This window comes from Pholcus phalangioides, unplaced genomic scaffold, assembly GCF_987345545.1.
Source record: "Pholcus phalangioides strain wild (caught in Gottingen) unplaced genomic scaffold, Ppha-v1.0 ptg000001l_1, whole genome shotgun sequence".
Taxonomy (NCBI): Eukaryota; Metazoa; Arthropoda; class Arachnida; order Araneae; family Pholcidae; genus Pholcus; species Pholcus phalangioides.
This window is the reverse complement of record NW_028301594.1, coordinates 22,414,527-22,433,851: the sequence shown is the minus strand read 5'-3', so window position 1 is coordinate 22,433,851 and position 19,325 is coordinate 22,414,527. Positions and strand designations below refer to the sequence as shown.

Sequence of the window (19,325 nt, the reverse complement as noted above, 5' to 3'; positions counted from 1 at the left end):
ATAATATAATACCATAACTTTTTCAGAAACCTACATGCACAAATAAGTGGGTTATTTTCGTCGCAGTAGAATTTTTTCCTCAGGGAGTTAAGCCCTGGCTTAAAGGATTTTGTAAATATGGTTAATATGAACTTTAGGGGCTTTCAAATTTGAACTTTCGTGAGTTTTTTAAGATGGCTTCCAGAGGAAAGTGTCACCGGTAAAAGTGTAATTTATTACATAAAATTTAGGAATAAAATTCAGGAAAAAAATTTGTGAAGATGAATATATCATATCCATCATCTTGGATGGGAAAAATTTGAACGAAGTAAATTATTTCTTCACAAAAAAAAATTGAAAATTTGAAAAAAATAATGATTTGATGATATTCAAGTTTTTAATGCATTTTTGAATTCAAAATGCAAAACATCTTGAAAGTTCCAAAAAATCAATGTTCTGGTATGAAAGGATTAAAGTCGAATTTACGAAGATGTATCCTTATAAAACAGCAGTAAAAATACGGTTAAAGAAACGTACACAAAACAAACACTGTAGCCGTTTGTACAACGCATTTCTGCAAAACGAAGAAATCACGTTGTTCTTACGCAAGAGTGCGTCTAGGGATAACTTTCGGTATAATCCAGTTAGAAATGGAGTGTTTTTCTAATCCCTTACAGAGAGAGCTATTTCACACAAAATCCTATTCTCTGAAGATTCTCTTAACGACGGGATACTCTCTCTCTCTCTCTCTCGCACACACACACACACATAAAAGGAGCCGAGTTATTACGTCAAACTTCCTTTTCTTTTTCGCCTTCTTATAAAGAAAAGAAGACATTATATCAACCTTTTATAAGAAACGAATGAAACAACCGATTGAACATTTAATACGGTAGAGTTACAAAGTTCAAACACGACGACCGATTTGATGATTTCGCTGATGTGTGAGTTGAGTGTGAGTGTGTGTGTGTGTAATATTGTATATATATGAAGCAGCATCAATAATTCATGAAGACAGAATGCAAGCAGAGTAAAAAGGGAACCGCCGAAGGTTGTGATAGACATCACCGAAGGGAACAATCGGATGCCGAAGGAGAAAAGAGAAGTTCCGCTCGAGAATGTTTTAAAAATGTCTTGCCAAAAGTACGTGCATAACATTAAGAAAAGATCTCATTTTTTTATATTCCATTTTCTACAAATATTTTTTCCCTCCTTGGTGTAAATATCTCTTCTATTTAAAAGTATTTTTCTTCTGCTTTTTTTTTTGTAAAACAACTTGATTTCTTTTAAGAGAGAAATATGTTGCATTTCCTATTTACCTCACGATGTCTGGAAATAGCGAACGTTTTTATACGTATGTATATCGCCTCGAGTACGTTGATAACTAAGATTGGATTGCTTTTTTTTTTGCATGCTTTCAATTGAAGGGGAGGGGGGACGCAATTTTATGTGGGAAAACTTGTGATTTTCGTGAGAATTCTTGAAGTTTTTGACTCTAAAATAGTTTTTTTTATATATCTACTATAGATACAGCGGAACATCTTATATCGGATACTCATCGTTAGCGGACGCCTCCAGTTAACGGACAGTTTTTTGAATTACGTCAACGGGACTTAATATATTTTACTATCCATTAAAGGACACCTTTCGTTAGCGGACAAAATTTTCGATCCCGTGAGTGTCCGTTATCGTGAGATTCTACTGCATATATGATATCATATACAGTAAAACCTCTTAGGTATATCGAATATGATAAATGTGTCTATATACGATCGTTATAGACACATCGTTACAGTCTCTATAACTATACTGTAAGGACTTGAAAAAATATTGTTAGAGACCCTAATGCAGAATATGCCGAAATCTGCGACGTACGGCGCAGAACTATCAGTACTGCTATTACTACTACTACTTAACCGTACATGCACCTCGTACACATTCCTCTACGGAATTTCTAACGAATCGGTACATACCGGAGTGTTCTGAGTGTATGTATGTGTAACCCCAACGTATTTATGTTGCCGAGTTGCGCTTGTTTCGTGTTCATGTTGCCATCTGTCTTTCATTTTCTAAAATAAAGATGGAAATGCTTGAATTTTTCATGTTATGTCAGTATCATGTCGTAGGTATGCCTGCTGTCTGCGGAGAGACTTTTTCAAATTGGAGACCGGCTTGCATTCGTTCCTCGAAGCTGGAAAATATCAGCGCTACTGCAAAACAATCTGAAAGACTTTAAAGAAAGGTGTGGACAACGCTATTATGTATCGGAATTTTCACAGCAGAACATTTCCAGTCAGCCTAGGACTCGTTGTACAACAATGCAAAACATTCGGCTTTGATTGTTACAGACAGATTATTGTTCTAGACAGTTTGAACATTTGCGCTGTTGCCGGGGCCAAAGATACCCTATGTACCCCCTCATGATACCCCTAGTGTAATTGGCAAATTTCATATGAATATGAAAAAACTCTCAATGAGTCTAATATGTGTAATGAATGTAGTCGCGCGGATCCCGATATAATGATAACAAATTTTACGATCGTATCCAGGTATAATGATAGAAAAAATATCATATAGTACGATATATCATGTTTACCAACGGCGCGAAATTCGGGTATTATGCATAATCACCACTAAAAAATTATAATCTTTTTATTACTTATTAAATTTACCAACTACACTTGCGTACTATGCATAATCGCCGGTAAAAATGATAAATTTAGAGAAATTTATCAAACTTACGGGAATGCTTGGCGATTATGCATAATATAACCCGTTATTATGTTCATTTATCACACTTATATATATATATATATATATATAAGACCAGATTATATATAAAGTTCATACCAAATGTACAGTATAAGACAAATGAATTTTACTGATATAAGAGAATTTAAAAAAAAGAAAAATGGTCAGCAGTGTTGGGCTCTGTTGAAAAAGAATTGAAAATAAAAACACAACAAAATTTTATGAGCTAAAAGTGCAATCATTAAAATTGAGGATCACGCTCGCAAGCAAACGCCTCGACCCTGACCTGATATCGCGAGCATAATAATAATTAAGCTCAACTTGTTTTATTATTTATTTGTCAAAAAATATGAAAAAAAAAAATCTTCGCCCTGCCCAGTTTACGATCTTTCAGAGAAGAAATGATAGAATAATTTAAAGAAAAGAAAGGGTTGAGAGACGGTTTTTCATAAAAATGTTAGTGAGAAAAACAGGGGGAAGGGGGGGGGATTCCTTTCTTTCCATATAATACAGTACAGTATATATATATACACACATGTGTGTATGTTAATGGAAAGAGACACGCCTTAGTAACATAGAATGAGGCGCCACAAAAGATCTCCGCACGATGCATACCTAATGAAGTAACATCAGGTAGCTGAAAAGAAAAGAACGAAAAATTTTTAATTACTCTATACCTCAAATAATAAAAATTAAGATTGACTCGATCTTCACGCCTACCCGATTTGCTGACGAAGGAAGAGAGGGACGTTCCCAACGTCTGCTTTAAGGTCTATGCACACCATAGATATAATATAACCATGTCCATGCTAATCGCTATGTCTATGATGCGCACACATCAGTGCAGTCTTCGTACTGTCTTTGTTCAGACGCCGATGCATCCGACCCGTTATAGGGTGGGTGTGTTCACACACACACGTCAGTTCAGTGTTGGTCAGGTTCACGTCACCGCCATGCGATTTGCCAACAATTCAACGACTATAGCTAGTGAGTAGGATCATGAGCGAGTCAGTGAGTATTAGTTTGCTAAGTGATTTGTTCATTCGCCTACTCCTATGCTCTCTTGTTCGCTGATTTGCTCATTCACTCACTCCTATGTGTTCCCTTGCAAACTAACTTGCTTCACTACTTCTCTGCTCACTTGATATTTCCTATGGTCACTTCCCCATTGATTTGCTTACTCACTAATTCTCATGTTCACCAGTTTTCTCATTCAATCACTAATGTGCTCACCTGCTCACTGATTTGGTCACTTAATGACTTATTTAAATGAGAAAATTGCTGAATCGGTGAGCAAGTGATCATTGGAGTGGTGATTGAGCAAATGAGTTAGCAAGTTAGCACAGAATGAGCAAGTTAATCAACAAATGAGCATAGGAATGGGGGATTCGGAAATTAGTGAGCAAGTGCGCATAGGAGTGAGCAAGTGAGGAAAATCAGTGAGCAAGTGAGCATAGTTGTGAGTTAAGAACAGGAGAAGTCATAGGAGTTAGAAAAAAATCAAAAAATACATTTTACTTAAAATTCGGAAAAAATTGGGTAATGGAGTCCCCAGGCGATCGTTCGATTTGTCAAGGATTTCCTTCCAAAGAAACCGAAACTGACGGGTCGGATAATGCTCCTGATGAGTATGTGAATGAAAAGACTAACAGAGGCAACAACACAATATTTTTCTTCAACTGAGACGAGGAGGGAGTCTCGTGGCTGCGACGAGCCGTGACGGATGTGTGTGAATAGACCTTTTAAATTTGACTGCAGTCAAACTCTGTTTTTACGACATTGAAGATTTCACGAAATTTTGTTGTTGTAATCCAAGGCGTCGTTACAATCGAGGTTTACGTTTTTAAGACTTTTTCTGATGGAAAATTCAGTCGAACTTGGTTTATTCGAAGGCAAAAGTCACTAGAAAAAAATTCGAATAATCCAAAATCCGAATTATCAAATTGATCTATCCTGGATCTGTAAAATAATTATATAAACCGCATAACCATCAACATTCACATAGAATAATAATTATCAATTATTAAAGTTTTATTATCAGTTACGAAACTGTTCCCCAAATTTTCATAATTTATAAATTATAACAATTGATCTCAGCCACATTATTCCAATGTTCTTCTTAGCATCATTGCAGAATTTCTTGACCATTTTCAAAGCCTGATTTTACGGAGACAGTTCATAGTGATCAGTTAGGAAACTCTCAAATTTTGCTTATCATATAAATTATGCTATCAAAGAAAAATACCTTAATTAACGTACTCTACGATCTGATCTTTCCGATACTTTCCATACTCTTAATGACGAGGAAAAAGATTCAGACTTTGAATGATACACCTTGATCCTATATGTTGAAAAGCATAATCGATATTAAGTGGTACACAGTCTCAATGTGCACTCCTCCATTAAATTATCTCTTTTATTTGTCTCTGAAGATTTGTTATTTAACAACTTGGTCTCGGAAAAAACAAGAACTGACTTCTTGTAGAAATTTTCAAAACTAAACTTGCTCATACAAAAATCATGATGATTATTTTCCCCCAACTTCGAATTATCCGGAAAAAATTGAATTAAACAAGAAATTTTAACGTTAAATAAGGTGGAAAACTCAGAGTTCGCAAAAGTTTAAATTATCCAAAATTCGAATTAACCAAGTTCTACTGTGTTCCAAGTTCTACAATCAGATGCAATCAAATACAGTCAAACTCGGCTATAACGACACCGAAGATTCCACAAAATTTTGCCGTTATTACCGAGGATGAAGTTTTCGAGACGTCGTTTGACTAAAACTGTAATGAGATGTCGTGCAAATGCTATGAATGAAGTTATTATTTCATTTTGATTAAGGTGACCGAATTCGATCGAGGAAAATACGAGAAATCCGTATACAGTCGACGCTCGTTAAAAGACCGTCCGTTATAGCGACCATCTCATTATAACGCCCACTACGACAGGTCCCAAATATTTTCCTTTTCCACAATGTTATTTTTTTTCCAATATAACGACCGGTGAATATAATTCAATTCCATAACGACCGAATCATCTCGCCCTAACTTTTTTTTTTACAAAGCAATGGACAAAATCCTTCGTTCAGTGAGTCTGGCTTGAATTATGCTTGAAGAAACGGTACAAAACATGGATGGTCTGAAGATAACTTCTACGGAATACATTCTTTTACGTCACTTCTACGGAAAACCCGGTGATTGAATATCGCCATCACCGGAAGCGGGGCGAACGAAAAACACACTGCGGTTGGGTGAGTCGATTGGATGGTGTTTGGTGTTGTTTCTTCCTTCTTCCCTATTTCCTCAACATTCTGCTACAATCTCACGTGACGGCTCACACCCACTTCCCACGTGGTTGATATTTTAGTCTAAATTTTACTGTGCAATTCTACTTTATTTCTCAATGGGAGAATAAACAGACAAGTGAACTCATTATTTTGCTGCATTTGAAAAAAATAAATGTAGGTTTAGGCCATATACACACCACACAGTATTTCCGTAAGTACAAATGTACATACTGCATCATTTATTATTCATAAAGAGTATTTGATTTTTTGGTAAAAAAATAGTTTCAGCGCCCCGTTTAATTTCTTGGTTGAGACAGAGCGGCCGGCATGTTCTTGTTAGGAGGAGCTCTGCTTAATCGGATATCAACGATTCCAACACACAATATCTGATTATGCAGGAAACAATTCAATTCGCATTTTACAACGATAATATAGTTTGTACATTGAAAACTGATGAAGGATCAATATTAATAAAGCTTCTCGAATAAATCAGACATCATAAATGAAATGAAAATTATTTCTATAATTACAATGACATTAATTACAATACCTGCAGTTTTTACTTTTTTAGGAAAGTTAGCGCTTGATAGGGAACAAAAATAAAATAATTAAATGTACGTATTGAAGGCAACTTGAATACTAGTCTCAAATGCTTTTTCCCCCCATCATGTAACATATTTATCTTAGTGTAACATATTTTCCATTAATTCCAAATGTTTCATTCGATAAAAACATCATACGTGTAGTGGTTGATGTGTATTGACAGTGAAGCGTGATATTTGATCAAGCGGGAAAATTTAGCATTTCTTTTTCCATTTAATGGATAAAGCGATAATGTGTGAAGGGCGTATGAGCTTTTAAAGTCTCATCTACGGTACCCCGATATGAGTGAAGGTTCAAGAAACTCTATAACATATTGTCTCTGTGAGAAAAATTTTAGTGTTGGAGTGGGGTGACTAAGATGAGGTTCCTGAAAACGTCTTTTGAGGGAGGGACATTGCAAACGTACAATGTATTACGAAAATACTATCACACTGCTTTTATACAAAGGTGTCAAAATGAGTAAAAAATCGGTGTTGGGCTATGAATATCGGACATCCCGTGCATAGGCGGAGATAGACTTGAAAGTCTGGAGGGCACGATGATTGCTGGGAGGGGGGGGGGGGGGCATCTCAATACTCTGTTGAAATATAGTAATCGCATTTATTTGAATATGTAATCGCATTTATTTGAATATGTAATCGCATTTATTCCCATGTATACTCGTGTTAACCGCATCTATATTCTCCTTTATTCCTTTTTCCGCAAACTTATACGATACAACACTTATTTTTATTTTGTGGACATTCGTGGATTGTGATCAAAGTTGTATATTGCAATTATTATTATTTTGTTATTTTTGGAAATTACAGTTAGTTTTTGATATTCATTGTGTAACGGCATTAGTCTTGCTTGTATAGTGTTATGAATGTATACATAAAGTATTGCAAGGTCTGCAATTTAGTAACAACCCATAAGAGGATTGACTACTGATGGGTGTTCAGACAGTGCAACCATGAAAAGTGTATAATTGTTGTACTATTTAATGAATGAACGATAATTTAAAAAAAATACCCATGCTCTGTAAACATAAATCACTGATTAGCATCTCTCAATTATGTCACATAATCCTTGGGGGAAGGGGGGGGGGGTTTGGGTAACACAACATCAGCTACTCTTTCCCCCCTTAATGACAAATGTTCCTTCAGAATATAGTAAATATTTCTCGTGATGAATGCTCTGAATTCAAAGATCTGTAAATTACCCACTTGGATTGACATTAAAATTTCTCTACATATACACTCACTACACTACTGACACGCAAGCACAAACTTGTCTTTTCCTTCATATGCCAATCCCAGGCAATTTGTAAGTCGGAAGACAGTTTGCAAAGGCTAGGAACCGACGAAAACGTTCAAGTTTGGTCTGGTATGGTGGGGAGAGGTTGATAATCTATTAAATGGGGAACATTAACATTGCCATCATGGAAGAAATTTTGGTTGCAGAGGTTGAATTTTATTTGCATTCGATCTTTGATTGCGCGAAGAAAAACCGGAACAAATAGACTTCGCAAAATCTTTTCTCGAGACAGTGAATTTGATAGCGCAAAACCGGGAGATCTGGCCACCCAATGCCGGAGGATTTTTTATCCGCTTTAGTAGGGTATCCGTTTATTTGTTATCCGATTGAGCTGGGCCGACAGTATTTCAATTCGGAGAGGGTTTAATACTATAAACACTGTGTCCCATAATTTCGTTTTGTTTAAAAATTCGTTGAAAAATGAAGGAATCGGTACATTTGAATGCCGTTTGCGGAAAAAGTTATTCTTACTTATCCGTTTAAGCGGGATATCAGTTTATCCGTTTATCCGCTATCCGACTATATTTTATATTTATGAATTGGATAATTAAAATTTCGGATAATTCGAACTTTTTTGCTGTCTCCTCTTGAACTTCGAATAAACGAAGTTCGAACGTATTCTTTACCGACTTACGTTATCAATATTCAGAAGGGAGGCGTGAATGCTTCACAGCTGTTTACTGGCACCCGACTTGATGTGTGGGTTCATATATACGGTACTACTACTACTAACAAATTATTTAACACCTCACGTCACCTCTATTTCGTTCAAGATGATGAAAAATAAATAAATAATAATGATATTGAGAGAATCGGGGGGAGCAGCAGCACGCGTTTGGAGATTTCACAAGAATTTTTATGACCGAAATAAGTTCTGATATCAACGATCATTTTTCACACACCAGCACCAGAGGGAGGCGGAAAAAAAAAAGAGAACCTGTCAGAAGCCGGTCGGTCGGTCGTCGCCTGTTTGGTGGGGAAACCGGTACGACCACCACCACCAAACGACCGTTAGGCGGCGGCAAACGTCAAGATTGACCCGGCGACAGGTTTAAGCATTTGCCATTTGATATTTTATTTTTTATAATATAGTAAATGCCGACGCCGCAGTTTCTCTCTCTTTCAATCGTGCCATTATTTTCTTCTTTTTTTAATCAGCTTTTAAATTTATTCGTAACACCGATGGTTGTAAAATCCCAACTTGCACACCTTGAGGAGGCAAAAAGAAAAGAAAAAACAACTACCTATTTGAGTGTTTCTCAATCTAAGGTCCGCGGACCAGAGGTGGTCCGTGACGATGGCATAGGTTAGTGTTTCTCTAAGTGTGCGTCGCGGCTCCTAGAAGCACCGCTAACTTTTGGCAGGGGCGTCGCGGCAAGCTGTATATATAGATAGATAGATAGAACCGCTCACAACCCCGGACTGAAGCAAAGCACCTTACTTACGTTACCTCAAAAGAGGCAGAGTTGTGTCGGAAAAAGTTAGCAAAGATTCATAGCAGTGGCTCCCCTTACCCCGTGCTCGCAAGTATCGAATCACACGCGTCGTTCTTCCAATGAAAACAGCCATCAACTCGATGCAACGTATAAGCACTTTGACTAAAATGGATAGCTGAACCCAATAAATGACTAGGGAGAAAAATTTCACGTGCGCCCAGTGGCACATAAGGGCCGGTGACCGCAGCCAGGGATTTCAAAAGCTGTAGATATGCATTTGTGTGCCTATTTACGCTTCGAAGTGGTTCTTTCATAAGTGAAAGTATCTACTAAAAACTATTCTTGGGAGCTACAGATGGGCAAGGGAGCTGCGAGTGACAAAAGATGGGTAACCACTGGATAGGTAACCAAAGATAATAAACCACTGGCATAGGTGGTCCACAAACAGACTTGATAATTGAATTCTAACACTGAATGAAAAATTATTCAACTTTTGTAATTGTTATAATATCCTTATGGCGTTCAAATAAAAATTGTACGTTCATACTTCGGCTCACCATACCTCTCTCAAGGAAAATGAGGGAAATTGCTATCCTTAATTCGGGATATTACTGATTGTAGAAATAAAAATGCAACGTACGACGGATTTGCTAATTACTGCAAAAAGGGGTGAAGAGTGAGGGAAATAAAGAGCTGCTATATATGACTATACGAATGACTATTCCACTGAGAAAAATAAGCGAAACCAGGGATCTTAAATTAGATAAAATACGGAACGTCACCGATTGTCATCAAAAAGCCAGCGAATAACCCAATCGTAGTTAAAATCACTGAAAAATTGAGGAAAAAATATTGAACCCGACAAAAATGTGAGATGAATATTTGTATTTAAAACCATAATTCTCATAATAAGTTATGAAAACGCTGTTTATTCACCATTTTATTAAACATTCAAATTCAAATGAGCATCGTTGAAAAAACGGAATAAATGTATAAAAAAAAATTCGGAACAACCAAAAATACAGGAATGCCCCGTAATACGGGACACAAAATATCCGTCGAATAATTCCAAACATTTTACTGGTCCTTGGGTTCAGAAAGGCTGAGCAACACTGTAAAGGTGTATTTTTAACCGATATACGCTTAATTCACCAGGCGCGAATTCAGAAGAGGTGATGTGATGGGGCTATCTCCCCAGAGTTTGAGACTATTGAGTATAAGTCAATTTAAGTTTATTTGGTACGCATGGGTCAACCCGGGCACGGCCCGGGGCCTCAAAAACATGAGTTTAAGTTGAAATTATCGAAAGTGAGCATGCAAAAATTTGAAGTAGAAGTCCCGTATTTTAGCATCGACCAGAGAAGATATTTTGTAAAAAAATTTTCTCAATGTAACACTTCTCGTATAGCCCCATTTGCACTTGCAGAAAATCGGTAGGAAACCTCTTCATTAAAAAATATGACATTTTACATAGGAGTTCTAGTGATTTACACCACCACAAAGGGGTTACATTTACAGTTTGGCGCTATGTTCTTTTAATTCTAAACTATTTTCCATGCCAAACATTCAAAGTGAATGTCAATAGCTCAAAATACCTGCTAAAGAAGAATTATAAAAAAAAAAGTTCTTCTATTTCTCTTCATTAAAATGCTTGAAATTTTCAAGCGCAACTTCACTCAATTATTTAATACATTTAAGCTGCTTCCTTGAACAAGTCGTGCATGTAGTTGAAGGTGTGTGTCATCCTCCCTTCAACAAGATTTTTTTCTTCTTCTTCAGTTGCAACCCAACGACAGCTCATGTAAAAAACATCCACGTACGCCCTTTACTTTCAAATAAATATCAAAAGGTTGGTCCCATTTTCGAGGGCAGTTTCTTATCGGAGAAATTTACTCTTCAGGCTTAAATATCATAGACTTCATCGTTCCGAATTGAAAGTTATTCCGATTTTTTTTTCTTCTCTCAGCCAGATACGCTATCAGTCATTGAAACATTGCAACCACGGGCACCTGGGCTCTATTTTAAGGCCCGAGGATTACTGTTGTAGTATTACAGATACAGTGAAATGACAAATTTCACAACATTTATCACTTTTACCGGTGATTATGCATAATTATAAAATGAAGTTGGTTAGTTTGATGAATATTTAATCACTTATCAATTTTGCTCGTACGTGATACGTGCGACTTGCATATATCACCATAAAAATTAAATTCAAACAAGTGTCAACAGTGGCATCGGAAGTGTTTTAAACTTGTGGGTGCTCGACTTGATCTTTAGATGGGAATTTTCATTTTTAATTAATTGTGGGGTGCTCTCACACGCACACACACGCACACACACACACACACACACATACAAAATACTGTGGGTGCTCGAGCGCACACTACTCCCCCCGGCTCCGACGCCACTGCGTGTCAAGGAATTCGAAACATAAGAATTTGCGTCTCTAGGTTCGTATGTCTCCCCTCCTTTGGTGTGGGTGTGTGTGTGTGATATAGCTCAGTGGTTCTCAACCTGGGGCCATATGGCCCCCTTGCGGTCCTGGGATATTCTAGGGGGTGCCACGGGAGAAAATCAGAAGAAAAGTGATTCACGACAGGTGGTGAAGAGAGTCATAGAGAGCTGTGAAGAGAAAAAAGCTTTAAAAGTAAAACATGGTTGAAAAAAATATTACTACTTTCAGAATTCATCAGATCCGTTCATAGAACCAGGGTCATCTTAACCCTTGGGTCTATGTGGGCATGACCCGGGGTCTTCATGTCTATAATGGAGGAAGGAGGACTGCACTATATGGGAATCTGGTACTATGATTTTCATCTGTTACTTCCAGCTAAGTATGGAGGGCCGCCAGAGCAACGGTTGATGTATTGGGAGGGTCGATTTATCGTGCATGTTCCTATGATCGTACCGTATTTTACACAGACTGTTTTTTAACATATAATTTGACTCCTGGGAGAGATGATAATCCGCCATTTTTGAGCCCGTGTCTAGCCAGGATTCCAGAGATTGATCTGATTTATTAAAATTTCATTCATAATAACAAAATAGAAAGTATCTCAATCTTTGATGAGGGGAGAGGGGGCCCTGGATAGGACAGGGGGGGGGGCACGAGAAAAAAATGTGATCCATAGGGGGCCATGAGTTGAAAAAGGTTAAGAAACACTGATATAGCTTAGGAACCCTTAGGAGACTGAGGGAAGCAGTACAAGTGGCTGATATATTATTCCTATGTGTCCGCTTAAGAGTAGTGGGATGAGACGAATAATTTTATAAAGTCTGATGTGGACTGTGAGCCGGGAATGGCTCTATTTTGAGATGCCCTGGGATTTTTTTTTTAATTTGCCACACTTTAAATCTACTAGACAATCAATGTTGAGGGGCCAGCAGAAAAAAATTGTGATCAGGTTCCTACTCCTGAAACTCGTTAACACGTCCCTAGCTATATACAGAGTTTTATACGAAAACTTACATCAAATCAACAAGACATCATGCCGAGGTGAACTCAGAAAGAAATGTCTATTTGTCTCTGCCGAGAATGGAACTCGGGTCCTCTTGCAAATCATGCAATTTCACTATCCGTGTACATCACATGAGACACGACCATTCCTTTCTTATTACGCCGTAGGGAAAATCAACTAATGCTAATGAAATTTGAGATGTAGGTGTTTCAGAGTATGCGCTCGAGAATGAGATCAGAAACAAAAACGGTTATGATTACAACAAAAAAATTTCTGAAAATTCAAACAGAAACACTCGATTTTATGCACTGCAAAATTATCGGCGCTGTAAAAAGCAATGAATGGCATTGAAACGGTACCAGTAGCATCGGCCAAAAGTATCAAAGAAACGCTCCATTTTTTCATGATGAATAAATTTACAAAAAATGGACTCTTGGAGTCTCAAAATGCCTTTTCCGTGTGCACAGACTTTGCTTGCTGAGGAGAAAAAAACTACCTGTATTGCATACTGTGTGCGCAAGAAAAACAGCAGGTCTGTGCAGGTCAAAAAAAAAATAATAATAAAAAAAAAAAATATATATATATATATATATATAAAAATTGAATGCTGGGATGGAAGTTGGAGTACACATTTCACATGTAGGAATGGAATTTTTGCTTTCAGCGCACGCATCTAAGTGTTCACCATGCCCCCCTCCCCACACACATGCTGGAGTTGCCTCCCCCTTAGGCGTCTGGTCCTCCCCTCTTGCAAATTTATAGTGCATAACAAAAAAAAAAAAATTCATAAAATTTGTACCGAGCCCCCGTGATGGAGCCCTACCATTGTGGGGGTCATGGTCACTCAAACCATCGAAGATGGATGCCTGATTTGATACCGGAAGATATTCACACGGACCACTCAAATGAACACCCTATGAGAGACAGAGAAAGATTCACAAAACGATTAGATCATGACTATTTCAGTTGAAGCATATGGTCAGAGTTTTTGTGAGAGTGCTTTTCTGCTGGTAATGGCTCTTGATTCCTGAATATGACTTCAAATGAGCTGACTGGGCTCTAACCTTGTGAAAACGCATCGATTTTAGGACTGTCTTAAGATCATCATGGGCATCTCGATAGCAAGTGATGTTCAGGTGTCCTTATCTGGTTAAAATTCACAGCCTACCAATTTACATATTTTCTCTCGAAATATCATACTGCCGGATCTCACATAACCATGAGACCCACAGAGTGGAGCCCATGCGTTAAAAAAAGCACTGGAAGTCCTCGCTTTTCGATCTACAGGGTGATTGCTTAATTTCCCTTGCCGCAGTTTACTGGCGAACCGTTGATTCTAGAGACATACTTCCGGTTAGAAAAATTTATCCTAATAATGTGTAGAACTCAGATACGCCACTCATGTTGGAAGTTGTATAGTTATAAAAACTTTCATATACGAACACCCTGTCCTCAAAAACCCAATTAAAAAGCTGTTGTCCTGTGTCTCCTCAGGTCCCTTTAGTTTGTCCGAGAATCTGGAAGAAGTCTTCAGCTTGGAGATAAGCTAAAAATACCATTCCCCTCCCCCTCGTATCTTTCTCCAGAAGGGCATTTCCGAATGGAATTTTTCTCTAATCTTATTGTGTTAAGGGGGTTGGGGGAAGTTGCGTACTGAATATTTATGGTAAGAAAGATAATGCGATAAAACTTCACCATGAACTCACGAATGAAAATTGAAAATATTTCAATTTCGAGAGAGTTCAGCTCTATAGACCGTGTGTCCCATAAATTCGTAAATAGTTTAAAAAATCGTAAGAAATCATTTAAAAAATCGGTATATTTAATGCGGTTTTTGTAAAAAAGTTTATTCTCACGAAAGGGGAAGTGTTTTTTGGTGTAGGAAAAAATTTAATTAAAATTTTTGTCGATAGAAAGCGCTAGAAATAGTCAATCAGAAGTAATTGGACCTGAACCTTTCTCAATCTCTTTTGGGAATGAAAAGCCGCTGATTCGTTCCTGAGGTGAAACAACTTCACCGATAGTGCTTTATCCCCCCCCCCCCAAATGTCAACATCGCAATGAAAACCAAGTAAACGGTGAAATACAAGCGTAAGTAAAGTAACAAGATAATTCAGAAAGGAGCTGTTAATCGCACATCCGGCATTTTATAGGCGTCTGATTTGCATATTTCCAGTGATTTGCTTCCGTGCAGCACCCTCCATCGACAAGAATTTGAACTATTTTTCTGTACCATTACCCCCCCCCCTCTTCCGTGGGAATAACTTTTTCGCAAACCGCATTCAAATATAACTATTCATTCAACTTCACTTCCGGCACAACTCAATCGATACTAAATTGCTCGTGGCGATAGACCTGAGTTGTTCTCGGTTTGAAAGAAAGAAAGGAAGTATCAATGCAATCAGGACCAGAATTAGGGGGAGAGGTCCGCAAATAATACGAAAGAATAAAAATGCCGTTACGAAATTTGCTGTGGTCGAGCCGCCCTACCCTTGTGGGTGGGGGGGGGGGGGTCATGGTGCTCACTTAAATCATTGAGGATGGAAGCTTGATTCAGTACTCAGGAGATATTCACGACAACTAAGATGAACACTCTGTGATTCAATATGATTCGTGATCAGTCAGATTTCTTGTACGGGTGCTTTTCTTCTGGTTATGGTTATAATCAAAGCTCGCTTGATTAGTGCATATGCCTCCCAACTCCTAAGGTTGGAGCTCACAGGGCTCCAGCCTCGTGGCTACACGTCGACTTTATGGCCAGAGCATACCTTCCCGAGCCCCCCTCCTCCGTAAATACTGCGTTTACTACGGCCCTGTAAAATACTTTTTCCAGTGATTCGTAGATTCTAGTGGCTAAAAAACTATTTTTTAAACCCAATATAATCTTCATGTCACATGTTGCATATTTTAACCCTTTAATTGTCAAGCATTGAAATATCCAGTGGAGAGAATGTTTTAGATGCTATATACTAAGCAAATAGGGTACCCTGAATGGTACCATGAGGAACACCACCAAATAATGAGGTACCATAACAAAAAAGAAAAAGAAAAAAAAAACGAGTGCCAATATTTAAAAAAAGATGTGATGTTGCACTTCACACTGTATTTATATGATTCACATGTTTCGCATAGTATAAAAATGTCATTTATTGTTTGCCAACTTACTTTTTTGTCGTTGTTGAAGAATACATAGCAATATGTCTCCTCCACACATGGTATTTCCTTCTAAACTGCAAGGGTCAGAAATCGCTCTTGCTTGGCTTGTCGGGAAACAGGAGACACGCGTGTACCTTTTTTGAGCCATTCGGCTGATAATTATAGAAACTTCATGAACAGCTCATAAGTAAAAATCGAATGTTGCTTAGAAACATCAATGAAGAAACGAGCTCAAATATAAAATGTCTTTGTTTGAAAAATATAAGAAACTCATGTTGCTTTTTTGAGAGCAACACTGGCAAGTGGCTTACGGAAATTTCGCCTCCGACATTTAGCCCCGGATATTTCGCCTGCCATATGAATGACATAGTGAATGGGTGAGTGATTCCAGTGATTCGTAGATTCTTAGTAGATTCAAGTAACTGATTGTAAGAATGATCAAGTGAGTGACCATACGAGCGACCAATTGAAGAGGTGAGTGACCGTGTAAGTGACCAGATGAGTGGGTGCGTGACCGTATGAGTGACCAGATGAGTGGGTGCGTGACCGTATGAGTAAACAAGTGAGTGTTGTCACTCATACTATCACCAACTTGATCACTCATACGGTCATGACAAAAAGTAAAAGAAAAAAAAGTAAAAAAAAACTATTAAAGGTCACTAAGTTGTTCACGAAACTGATTACTCATTCGGTCACTCATGTGGTCTCTTACTTGATCACTCATACGGTCACTCACTCTCATACAGTCACGCACTTGATCATTCATATGGTATTTCACTCAACCATACAATTACTCACACTTACTCATACGGTCACTCACTCATACAGTCACTCACATTTACTCATACGATCACTCACTCACTCATACAGCCACTCTCATGCTCACTTGGTCACTCATACGGTCACTCACCTACACATATGGTCACGCATTTGATCACTCATATGGTCATTCACCCACCGATACAGTCACTCACACTCACTTATTCATACAATCACTAACTTGGTCACTCATAAATTTCATCATTTTTGTCGCACCACGGTCATTTTCTGTACATGAGGGCTAATTAGACGGGACCTACAATTTAATGCCAATTCCAAACGGCAGGCTTGTTTTTTACACTCATCGAGAGGTTGGTGCGCTAACCCCTCGATGGGGGAATTCCCTGCGGTAGCAATTTTTCGCTGCTGTCAAGTCGCCGTTTTTTGTTGTACCCCTGTGTCAGGAAAGTTTTTTTTTTTTCTGACAAGGGCGAACCGGGTATCGAACTCGCGTCGCGACACCTCTAAACATCCTTCGGTACTTTAGGTGAATATCTTATCGACCGGACTACCACGCCCGGTCACTCATTCATACGGCCGCCCACACACACACTCATACAGTCGCTCATTCATACGCCCGCCCACACACTCATACGGTCACACGCCCTATCACTTGGTCATTCCCGCAGTCAGTCACTTTCTTGGTCACTCATACATCGAGGTGCGAAATTTCAGGGGGCACAATGTACCAGGGACAAAGCATACCAGGGGCAAAATTTCCGGATCCAGGGCCAAATAAAGGGCTAATAATAGAATACAAATTTTAGTACGAAAGGACTGAATTTTAATTGAATTTAAACGTAAATATTTGTACTTTGATACCAGCGAGTATTTCAAGGTGAAGGCAAACAAAAGAGCAGGTCGAGGTGGGGATCGGGGGAAATGCATCAGCTGATCGCGCGGAACAAAAATCAGCTGATCGCGCAACATCAAAGAAGCCAGTTTGCACGTTGACAAAATGAGAAGAAAAAGTAAAATCTCACGAGAGAAAATTCTCACGAGAGGAAAAACTCTAGAAAACATCTTGAAATTGAAGCGCACAAAACGGATTCTATTTCTTTTTTTCTTCTATATTTTATTCTCGGTCTTCAAATGCTTATCGTGGCACATACTACAACCATGTGAGAGTCGCGTTTATAAAGCAAAACAAGGGTAAAAATCTAAAAATAGATTAAGCCCCTAACGTCTAAACGAATATAATAAGACGGCGGACGGACGGACGCCCCCGAGACATTTTTTTTCCCTATTTTTTTTTTCATTGCAAAAACTTTAAAATAATATCGTTTGATATCAAAGTCACACACACACACAAAAAAAAATTTGCATAAAATTTCATTTTTAGAATATTTTGCACCCACCTCTGCATGGCCTTCCTGCGTTGCGTTTATATCCGGGATCAGTTGCGGTGGCTGCGGCGGCATCCTTCAAATTAACAAACTGATGTTTACAAATTCACTGAGATGTACTTTTTTTTTGTGTATTTTCCTCCAAATTCCAAAAAATTCTCTTAATTTTTTTTTGTTGCAAGAATCGTTGTATTTGCACGCTGTTGTTTTTTCTTCTTCTTTGGAAATTTGCGTATCTTCGAATAAAGTGTGTGTGTATGAAAGAGGGGGGGGGGGAAAGAAGCTAATCACGGTCTCCACTGCCGAAATAAAAATGAAATAAAAGTAATAAAAGAAGAGAACACACAGCTGCAAAACGCGAAAGGCTCTGTAATAATATCGTATCCCCAGCAGCAGCAGCAGCTAAGCAAGGAATCTCTTCTCTACCCGTACAACCTTCAACTAAGAAAGACAGACATTGGATTGAAGGGTTGCGGATACCAATGATCGCCATGCAGGGAGGAAAATAACGCTGATTGGCGACGATCTGACTCCCTTCTGGCGACGGATTTAACTCGCCAATATGTATATCTTCGAAAAAATCACAATTTTAATCTTTGCCTTTTTTTCTCTCTCTCTCTAAAAAAAAAAAAAAAAATTATGAAATAAAATATGGAAAAGAGAAGCGAAAAATAGATTATCGATAACCTTGAAATATACCTCTGCATCTAAAAAAGCCTTAGTAATACCTTTGTGAGTTATTGTAATTTTTTTGTTCAAGTATTCACGTGTGCTGAAGCTTAAATTACATTTTTCCTTTGAAAACACATTCAATCTCCTAATGTTTCTCAACCTGGGGGGCCAAGTGGACACACACATGGGTGAAAATCAAATTGAAGGGGAGCCATGACACTGGCTGCTAGTGGGGAGGAGGGGGGGGGGGGTAAAAAGTGTAATTACTTTCGGTATGAAGTGAAACTGCCCAAAGAGCCATATAGAGCCAGGTCCGTATAAACCATAGTTTTCCAATCTTTTTCCCCCATCGCCCTCCAACGCAATCCAACCCATAGGATCCTATGTTATACCCGTAGCTTCTACCGCCCCCCTAGAACATTCCAACACCCCCAGGGGGTGTTAACGCCCACGTTGGGAATCACTGGTCTAAACCACAGTTTCCCAACCTTTTTTTGTCTCATCGCCCCCTTCTTCA

General features: G+C 38.3%; 1 protein-coding gene across 1 annotated transcript in view; it reads right to left on the bottom strand.

Moving 5' to 3' along the window:
* The window catches only part of Atx-1 (Ataxin 1), a 75,942-nt gene extending 57,342 nt beyond the window's left edge, over nt 1–18,600 (bottom strand). The window contains exon 1 of the mRNA XM_089232170.1: nt 18,149–18,600. The gene's annotated coding sequence lies outside the window, so the exon portion shown is untranslated. The remainder of the gene's footprint in view (nt 1–18,148) is intronic.
* Nucleotides 18,601–19,325: the final 725 nt, after the last annotated feature.